Genomic DNA, 10,204 nt, shown 5'->3' on the forward strand with positions numbered 1-10,204 from the left:
TGATTACTGCCTGATGATAGAAGGAATTCATGATAAGTTGAAAGAAATGGTCCTTTATGAGGAAGGGTATAGCAGCATAGGGAGCGAGCATAAACGCATCATTTTGAAAATAGGGATATGTAGTTGCGAAAGAGAGCAATGAACACAATATGGCTAGTCCAAACTTGAACGCTGAACAAATTGCAAATATAGTCACTAGAGTCGAGGAAGAACTCGGCAAACGGTCAAGCAATGAGTGGGAATATGGTGAGCTTCTAAGTGTAATAACGACAGAAATACAGAAAGAGAAGCAACATGTTCATTGTAAAGGAAGAAATAAACCGAAAAGTTGGTGAAACAGGGAGATAGAGAAGCGATTGCCAAACGACAGAAGGCCTCCCGAGAGCACAGGCAGGCAAAAAAAGCGCAGTTGCCGCAGGATGAAGTAGCCAGAAAATGGGAAATACACTGGGAGAAAAAATCTTATGGTTCAAATACTGGTTCAAGCAAAGATAAAAGGTGAAAGTGAACGTTGGTTGTCAGAAATACGTGAAAAAAGAAGGCCGCACCTAGAATATTTTGGAACCACACAAGCTTATTCGGCAGGAAGTCTGCAATAATACAACAGCACATCCTAGACGAAGATGGAAACAAATTGGAAGGGGACGCGGCATTAACTTACATCCGAAAATTAACAGCCGAATCTTTTCAAGTCAATGACGAGGTTTTGCTTGAGGAAAAAAAGAGCATAAAAGAGAGCAAGATGGAAAAGGAGCTGGTGCTGACAAATTTCAACTGCAAGAAAGCCGAAGAGAAAATTCTGAAGCGCACAGCCACAGGGCTATAGGCGAGTTTCCCGTTAGGATGATCAATGAACTAGGATCAAAAAGTAAGGAAGGTCTGTTGAAAGCAGTATAAAAATCTTTAAAAGATATGCGAATACCAGACAGTTGGTGAGAAAACAGAATGAAACTAATTTATAAAGGTAAGGGGGAGAAAGATAGAATTCACTCATATAGACCCTTGGCTATTAAATCGGTAATATACAGGTTAACAATGCAGGCAATTAAAGCTGCAAGCATGGGCAGAGAATAATGGCATTTTGGGAGAACTTTAGAATGGCTTCAGAATAGGTAGGCGTCCGGATGATGACTTATTTGTCCTTGGTAAGTCTATTGAAATATCCACATTTGTAAACAGACCGTTATATGTGGCCTTTTTAGGCATTGCAGGAGCATATGACAACGTAGGACGCAACATTTTGTGGGATATTCTGGAAGGGGAAAGCTTGGGCAACGATTGCATACAGCTTTTGAGAGAGATTTACCTAAAAAGTACCGTTTACATTCAATGGAAAGATGAGGAGCGAGGAGAAAATTGATATAAACAAGGGAATGAGGCAGGGATGCCCTTTATCCCCACTGCTGTTTATGATGTACATGATGAGGATGGTGAGGCCGCTGAGGAAAGTAATATTGGGTTTAATCTCTCACATATTCAGGCGGGTACAGAAGTAGAGCAGCAGCTTCCAGGTTTGTTTTATATGGACGACATTGTGTTGCTAGCCAGCAAGCAAAGTGATATGCACCGTCTGGTTAATATTTGTGGACAGGAAGGCGAGAACTTAGGCCTCAAATTTAGCGTTAAGAAGTCAGGTGTTATGGTATTCAATGAAAACAGTGAACAGACAGTGTCAATTAAGGGCCAGGAAATACTTCAGGTAAAAGAATATAAATACCTTGGTACATGTATAAACGAAAGTGATAGATATCTGGAAACACAGGAAGAAACAATAACAAAGGGGAAGAGAAATGCGGCCATCATGAAACACGGAGCACTATGGGGATACGATAGGTGCGAGGTTCTCCGGGGTATGTGGAAAGGTGTAATGGTTCCATAACTTACATTTGAAAATGTGGTTGGTTGCTTGAAATCAGGTGTACAATCGGGACTTGATGGAAACCAAAGGTCAGTGGGATGCCTCGCATTGGGCGCTCACAGAAAGACTACAAATGAAGCTGTGCGGGGTGATATGGATGAGAGAAGCTCACAGTAAAATTGATTATGAAGGGCGACTGAGGAATATAGAAGAATGTAAATGGGTTGAAAGAGTTTTCAGGTATTTGTACAGGAAAAACATTGATTCACAGTGGAGGAAAAGAACTAGGAAGTTTACCAGCAAGTATGCGACCTGTATGGTGAGCAACATGGCAACAAAGAACATCAAGCGGAAAGTCAGAGAGGCTAAGATAATTTCATGGGTGGCGGCAATGGAAAAGAAACCTGCTATGAGTAACTACGTAAGAGGAAAATACGAAATCAGGAATGAAACAATTTATAATAACTCCAAGGGAAGCTTACTACTTTTAGAAATGAGATCAGGATGCCTTAGAACACGCACTTATAAAGCGAGATATAAGAAGGAAGGAGAAGCATGTGCTCGCTGCAGTAAAGCTAGGGAAACGATGGAGCATGTTGTGTTAGAGTATGAAGATATCTGCCCAGCGGTCGATTTAGGCATCTCTGGCCTCCTTGAAGCCGTTGGGTTCAGCGAGAGCTGTCCACAGTAGAGATGGGTTAGCGGCGATTGGAAGACTGGTGGAAGAAAAGTAGGGAAACGACAAACAACAAAGGCATGCAAAAACAAAGCTCCCAATGGGGGTTCAGAAAGGTTGGTTATGGGAGTTCATTGTGGGTGTTTTTTTCCTTTCCTTTCTTTCTTCTTTTTTAACATAGGTAGAACATTAGGCAATATATTAGCAAGAGCTTGGTGGCACAACCCACCGCCCCGTTCCAAAGGGGACGCTCATAGTATCCATCCATCTATACATAGTCGAAGTGAAGTGTTGAGTGGAGGAATTTTCTAGAATACGGGGTATAAAGTTGTGATCTGTTTTCTGCTATTATGACAAGTTCAAGTCACTCTCGCACATGGCGTCTCTGATGTAAGCACTCTCGCTCGTCATTTTCAAATTCAAGAGCACGCTGACGAAGTGCTGCGGCCTTGGCGAAGCCTCCGAATTTATCGCGGCACGTTATTATGGCACCAGCGTGCCTGTGCTTGGCGACTGACGACTCTAGCTTCCGACATTTCGGTGCACATCTTTTCGTATTTTCCCGCCTTTTCCTGCTTTGCGTGATAACGACATATGACACTCAAGAGGCTTCAGACAAAATGACATGAACCAGTGGTGACAGTAACTTGCTCTCGCAAGTAAAATTTTGCGTGACTATCTCCGAGACACAATTTAAGAGGCTTAAAATGGAGCATCATGTGGGATATACGTTACTACAATATCGCATGTGAAATTTTTATTCCGAAGAGCAAACTAACAATAATGAAACTAAAACAAGAGCATTTAGGAACCAATGCAAACAACTTGCTATCGCAACTAGAGGTGTATGCAGTGGCGTAGCAACAGGGGGGGCCGGGGGGCCGTGGGCCCCGGGTGCAAGGGGCCAGAAGGGGGGGGGGGGGGGTGGGGCGTGTCATATACGTCTGAACACACCCGTCTTTCCACCGGCTACACCCGGGGGGGGGGGGGGGGGGGGGTGACAGAAGACCTATGGGCCCCGGGTGCTAGACGACCTAGCTACGCCACTGGGTGTATGCATATTTTCTGTTCTTGTGTCTCCGTTTCTCTTGCGCCGTAACCAAGAGAGTTATAGTGTTATCAGTTCCCCCATGTTGGCAAACTCTTCCTGCAGATGGCCGTGTACGCACAACAGCAATTCCTCATTTTTCTTTAACTAAGGTATCAGCAGTGAAGTCAACTGCACTACTTTGTGGAGTAGCTTACAGAAATCCGATCTTCTTGTAGAGCGCTGAAAAATATATATGCAGAAGGTTGTGGAGGGAGGGGGGATTTCATAGCCTTGCACAGAAAACGCTCTGGAAATTCTTTTTTGTTATTATATTTCTCCCCCGAGATTACGAAGCTTTCGGCAGGTGTGGGGGGTTACGGACCTTAATATCGAGTGATGCAACGTCGTCGTAGGCCTCCAGGCGGTGAAAGCTCAAGCCACCCTTTCCCGGAACTTCAGCATAGTTCGCGGCATTGGAACTGTCGAAACGCACATTCTCCCAGAGCTGACAGTGCTGCAGGGAAAGAGAGGTCACGTGAGTCCGTAGCGCGCTCGAGTAGTACGTGTCTCGGGAGCAGCATCACTGAGCGCACCATGTCTTGGCCATGTGACAAAACCTCGCAGGCACGGTGCTGTAAAACAGCACAGGCGTCCGAGTCTCATTTTGTTCGAAAATTCATTGTCTGTGCTATAACAGAGACACTGAAAAATTGTGGACAGTGACAAATAACAAGACAGCCCACTGGACTATCTAGTAGAAACATATGATTGTACTGTAATTTTCCAAACTGACTCTCTTCTCTTTTTGTCATCACTTTGCAACCAAGTCTAAATCACAGTTAGGTTGAATGAATCTTAGGAGGGGTACCGTAACGTTATTAGTGTCTTCAGTTGTTTCAGACGCCAACAGATCACGCACTCAACAGATCACGCACTTTCGCAAATCTGACATTGTCTTCGTGCCCACCACACAAGATCTCGGAAAACATTCTAATGACTAGGTGGTAATTAGCCATAACGGGCTGACACAAGCCGAATCAGAGTTCAGTGTTCGTATCGTTCACTGTTTAAACATTATTGTTCCGTAACATCAACTTTAGTTAGTGGTTCTAGCGCACTCGCCTGCATGTACGAGACCGGGTAGAAGTCCTGGCAGGTCTCTCCGAAGCTCGTGTGCGCCAGCGGCAGCAGGAACCGTATCACCGCCAGTGTCAGCGTGAAGCACACTGAGCCTTGGTCCACCTGGGACGCCGCGCGGTCCATCCACGCAAGCACGGCGTTCTACGCGCGCCGAGCATGGGCTCACGTCACGGCAATGCACACACTTTTTTGGAAAGTTGCGAGGACAAGTGTGTGGGACCGAACCTGAGCGGCCACGAATACATGAAATTTATTGTGAAACAAACATACGCATTATATAGGTTTAGGCACTTGTAGGTTGAGTATGCACATACGAAGAAAACGATGCTTTATTTCCTATGTTTCGGCATTGCCCGACGAAGGCCGGACCCCAGCTGAAACGTAGGAAAGAAATCATCGTTTGTTTTTCGTACGTGCGTCCTCAACCTACAAGTGCCATTCCCTGACGAAGGTCGGAACTCGGCAGAAGCGTAGAAAATAAAGCATCGTCTTTTTCGTATACGTGCGTCCTCAACCTACAAGTGCCTCTTCATACCGGATCCGGGCAGACTCTCACTTATATATATATAATTTCAAAGAAGTGCAGGCGCACATAATAAAGTAAAAACAAACATTTAATTTGAAAGAGAAAGAAAGAAAGATTTATTTTCTTCTGTATCTTTACAGAAACGGGGATAAGAGCAAGATGCATCGAGGCCAGACAGACGCTCCCGCTCCGTTAATATTTTGGCAATTTCGACGTTTCGGCCGGGGTTCAGCCTATTGCAAGCACCCAGAGCTCAATTTATACATTTTCTCTGTAAGAGCGAAATTAAAAAAAAAGAACGAAAAAAAAAGGAAACGCACGGCGTCATGACAACAACACGTGTAGATTCACTCAAGAAGAAGAAAACAAAGAAACAACTAGGAAACAATAACTTAGATATAGCCTATGAATACAAACACGCGTACATGCTGTGGCGTCCGCAAGGCGTGAGGAGCATGAAATGGAAAGGTGCAGCCAGTGGAATGGAGAGGAGAGGGATCACATTTTAGCATAGACACGTGAGGGGTCGCAGCTACTAGCAGAGTGTCTTTCTTACTCTGTGTTTGAAGTTACTGCAACTTTTGTGAGACCACGAAGATGGTCAATATGCTCCCATCTTCATATGACACCCATACTGTGACCTTTACTAGCCTCTGAGTTCCACGAACTGAATTCCACTGCATTCTTTGCACAGGTGGTTATCTTTTGTGATTGAAGGCAGACTGTTTTTTATACAAAGTCTATGCATGTATGAAAAAAAAAGATAAATGAAAAATTATATCACTAAGTGAAGAGATAAACATCTACATAGCAGAAGGGCGAGAAGAATCTCTAATGAATAATGCGGAAATATACATATAGCTTCAGAAGCATGCTATATATAATATCAAATCAAATCAAACATTTTTATTTTGCAGGAAGAATACAAAATTTCCCTGCGGGAGGCAAAGACTAAAGGCGAGAAAGCCTGACCAGGTCTTGGCCCCCTGATGAACAAGACAGTCTACAGCAGTTGACACGACTCAATATGCGATTCATTAAGTACAATGCATCTGCTTCTCTACATCGGATCACATACGTATTTGTTTTTACATGTATATGCAACATGCTCTACAATACATTATACATTTAAAAAAGATACATTGAAATGAAATCTAACAATGTTGTTTAAATTTTCGCAATTTCCAGCAAAAAAAATAAAATAAAAAAAAGATTCATCTCAAGATATACAAAACATAATTTGACAACTTTTATGGATCGACTATGAGGTTAGTAGTCAGAAGGAATGATCTGTAATTGCGCTTGAGCTTCTTGGCTTGTAATGTAAGGTCAATATTCGATTCATGGAGGTTTAATAATTGCACTGCTTTATATTCAATGGCTTGTTTGCCATAGTTCGTGCGTATTTTTTTAGTTTTTCGGCTAGAGCTTCTGAACCCATATTTCGTGGATACAGTTCTTGGGAAGGCATCCTGTAATTTGTGTTTATGTGTGTGTTGCATCAACTTTAGATTATATACTTTTTTTTTGCGGATAGGATTTCATGTTTGAGAAAAAGCGGTTCAGTGGCTAGGTCCTTGGCATGACCTTTATATTTTTCCAGAATACGAAGCACGCGCTTCTGCAGGATTATTAACCTATCATAATTTGTTTTAGTTGTTGTTCCCCACACCAGCATTCCGTATAGTAGTTTCGGGTAAAATAACGTATAGTAGAGTGATTTAGTTAACCACGAAGGGAGAAGGGAAGCAATTTTACTGAGACATCCTACAGAGCGAGCCAGATCAGTTAAGAGATGTTGCACGTGTGGTGTCCATGACAGGTGTTCATGGAACCAGACTCCTAGGAATTTCTGTGTGTTTACTTGTTTGATGCGTTGGTCATTATAATAAATTATTACATTGCCGCGGATGTGCTTGTTAATAGGCCTGAACATAAAAAAATTAGTTTTTTGTGTGTTTAGTTTTAGTTTATTTTTTGTTAGCCAACCTGAAAGTTTAGTGAGGTATAGATTTGCTGAAGCTTCTACTTCATGAATAGTAGATCCTGTGAAGAACCGGCTAGTGTCGTCAGCAAACATTGTAATTTCCGGTGTATATTGAACATCCGTAATATCATTGATATATAGAAGGAAAAGCACGGGACCTAATATAGATCCCTGTGGAACTCCTTTTATTACGCTTAAGTACTGGGACCATATATAACCTTAGTAAATGCATAAAACAGACAGTAAGAATATTCATTGGAGCGCCAAACATGTCGGCAATCTCGGAAACATGTCTCTTAATCGATGTGGCGGAACAGGCTGCTATAGCTCTCGCATTACTGGACTCAAAACGCACTACGGTGTACACGGACTCCCGAGCAGCCGTTAGAGCGTTCGCATCGGGATTGATAGCCAAAGAAGCAGCCAAGATTCTAAACGGCAAACACCCCTCTGACATTTTTCACTACATAGTCTGGTTCCCAGCTCACATGGGACCAGACGTATTACCAGGTCACCTGAACCCCAACGAGATAGCACACGACCGTGCGCGAGGTTTCGTATGCCGCGACGGGATGGTGTCTCGGGTGAGTTCGGGAGAGCTCGTCCACAGTGATCCACTAGTTACTTTTCATGAAATCATCTCTCATTACACAGGAAATAGGCAGAGTTTTCCTTTCCCCCAACATAAGCTCAACAGGCCACAAGCTATCACGCTCCGCATGCTCCAGACGGTGTCCTACCCCTCTAGGGGCTTTCTGAACATGCTCCACCCGGACATTGACCCACTCTGCCCAGATTGTGGCACTGAATTTAGCTCATTAAGTCACATGCTTTGGCAATGCCCTGTGTTACAGGATTTTAACAGAGAAGAAGACTGGACGAAGGCCGTCACAGACCCGAAACAAGACGTCCAGCTCCTGGCTGTCCAGAGGGCCCGTGAACGAGCGGTGAGGCATGGCCTCTCTGTTCCAACATGGGACTAGCCAACAACTGGGTAGGGACCTGCAGGCCCCCGCTTAGCTCCTCAGGACCCCAATAAAGTATTTTACTACTACTATACTACTACCAGTTGGGCATGCACGTCAGCCTACCTATGCTTTCATTAATTCCCCTAGAAAGTGTGCTGATCTTGTGTATTAGGAATGACTTCTAAGCTTGTCTGTTGCAGTGAGTGGAGAATCCTGGTTTGAAAATAGTGGCCTTAAATTTTTCGATAGGGTAGCCTAGTGTGCTCACATATTTGTAGAGGGTGAGCTGCAGCATAAATTTGACACGTCATTTGTGATTATTAAAGCGCTGCCTAAAACGGGTTTCCGTTCGTCCTATGTATTGTGCGCCGCAAATGGTGCATTCGAGGAGATATACAATGTTACAAGTATCGCAGTTGTAATCTCATTGGATTTTGAATGAAAATGAAGATGTGGTGCTCATGGCAACATTAGCGGTACTCATCATGGGACAACGTTTGCATCGAGTATTTTCGCAAGGTGCGCAGCCTTTGAAGTCAACCGAGTTTATTTTGGAGGACGTGACAACATCTCTGAGCTTGGTGGCCCGTCTGTACACCGCCCGCGGAGGTTCAGGAACAATTTGGCGCATTTTTTCGCTCTGCAAGAGCATGGTATGATGTTTCCGGAGGATACTAATTATGTTGGGAGTTGATGGGAATACCAGAGAATAATTAATCTGGGGGAGCTGGTTTGCTGTTGATGATCGCATGACAATCAAGGTTGTCTGCTTTTTGAATCGCGTTGCTGATGAAAGAGGGAGGATAACGCGGTCGTAGTAGTCGATACACGGAGTTGTTCACAGTTCGATGCAAAGTCCTCTCTTTTAATGCATATCCGCTTGAAACGGAAAGCTTGGCTGTTCGGGATTGCTGTTTCCCAATGTTTTACATGCCTACTATGAGAATGCAAGTGTTGAAACTCAAGCTTGTTGTTAGAACGAGAAGAAAGGGGGTTAACCGAGGGGCCCGATTTTTATTAATCATATCATGAGAAGCCAACAAAGACACCAAGGACAACATAGGGAAAATTACATGTAATTAATAATTGAAATGAAAAAATGATAAATTAATGCAATGAAAGTGGATGAAAAGAACACCTGCGGCAAGTTGTTTTTTCATCCACTTTCATCGCGATTAATTTATCATTTCTTTATTTCAATTATTAATTACATGTTTTCCTTGGTGTTGAAATTTGTTGGCTTCTCATGATAAGCTTGTTGTTAGTGCACACAACACTCATAAGTTTATTACAGTACTTACCATAGTGAACGTCTGGCGATTGCTGTCGGGCGAGCGGCTGAAAGAGTTCGGCAAGAAGGTGACGCACTCGCTCTCCTTATGTGGCGGTACGTGCGTCTCCAGCAGGGTGAAGTCCGTCAGCCTGCGTCGCGCGCGTCGCGTCTCTGTTCAGGACAGAAGCGGATGCTGTGAACAACCGTTGCCTAAAGCGGTAACCACATGGGACTCAGTTCCGACGTATTTGCGGCGTCCACGCGTCAATTTCACACCACGCGATGACCGCGTTGTTTTCGACGCTGTCAAGGCGCCGCGTGCGTTTGAAACAAGAATTAATGTGTGGATTTCTAGTTGTAATCTGTTGTGCTACTTTTGCAACGATTACCTATACATAAACAGCGCAGTCGCATACTCTTATACGAAGCATGGTTTCTCTCGCGAACGTTAAGTAGGCGTTTATTGTGTGCCCATTGTCACCTCGCAGTTCGCGCATAGCGAGATAAACAAGTGCAATGCTGTGTTTATAGCGCTCATGTGGCGTTCGACAGCACAAGCGAGCTTCTCGGTCTCGGAGCATGTTGGCATACTCGTCGGGCACGGCGACATCTACCGTTGCGCCTCGTCTCACCTGATGAGTTCTTTGATGCGGTGCTCCAAGAAGAGGCTCTTCACCCTGTTATCCATGTCGTACAGCCAGAAGATGCTGAACAGGAGCAGCAGCTTGCCCGAGAACGCCGTCCGG

The 10,204-nt window shown here is 44.1% G+C and overlaps 1 long non-coding RNA gene across 1 annotated transcript; it reads right to left on the reverse strand.

Moving 5' to 3' along the window:
* Positions 1–4,591: 4,591 nt before the first annotated feature.
* On the reverse strand, positions 4,592–10,204 carry LOC126532069 (uncharacterized). Its single transcript, XR_011894651.1, has 3 exons — positions 10,091–10,204; positions 9,487–9,607; positions 4,592–4,845 (listed from the first exon to the last, which is right to left on the reverse strand). It is a non-coding gene; the product is annotated as an uncharacterized lncRNA (long non-coding RNA).

This window comes from Dermacentor andersoni, chromosome 5 (assembly GCF_023375885.2).
Source record: "Dermacentor andersoni chromosome 5, qqDerAnde1_hic_scaffold, whole genome shotgun sequence".
NCBI lineage: Eukaryota > Metazoa > Arthropoda > Arachnida > Ixodida > Ixodidae > Dermacentor > Dermacentor andersoni.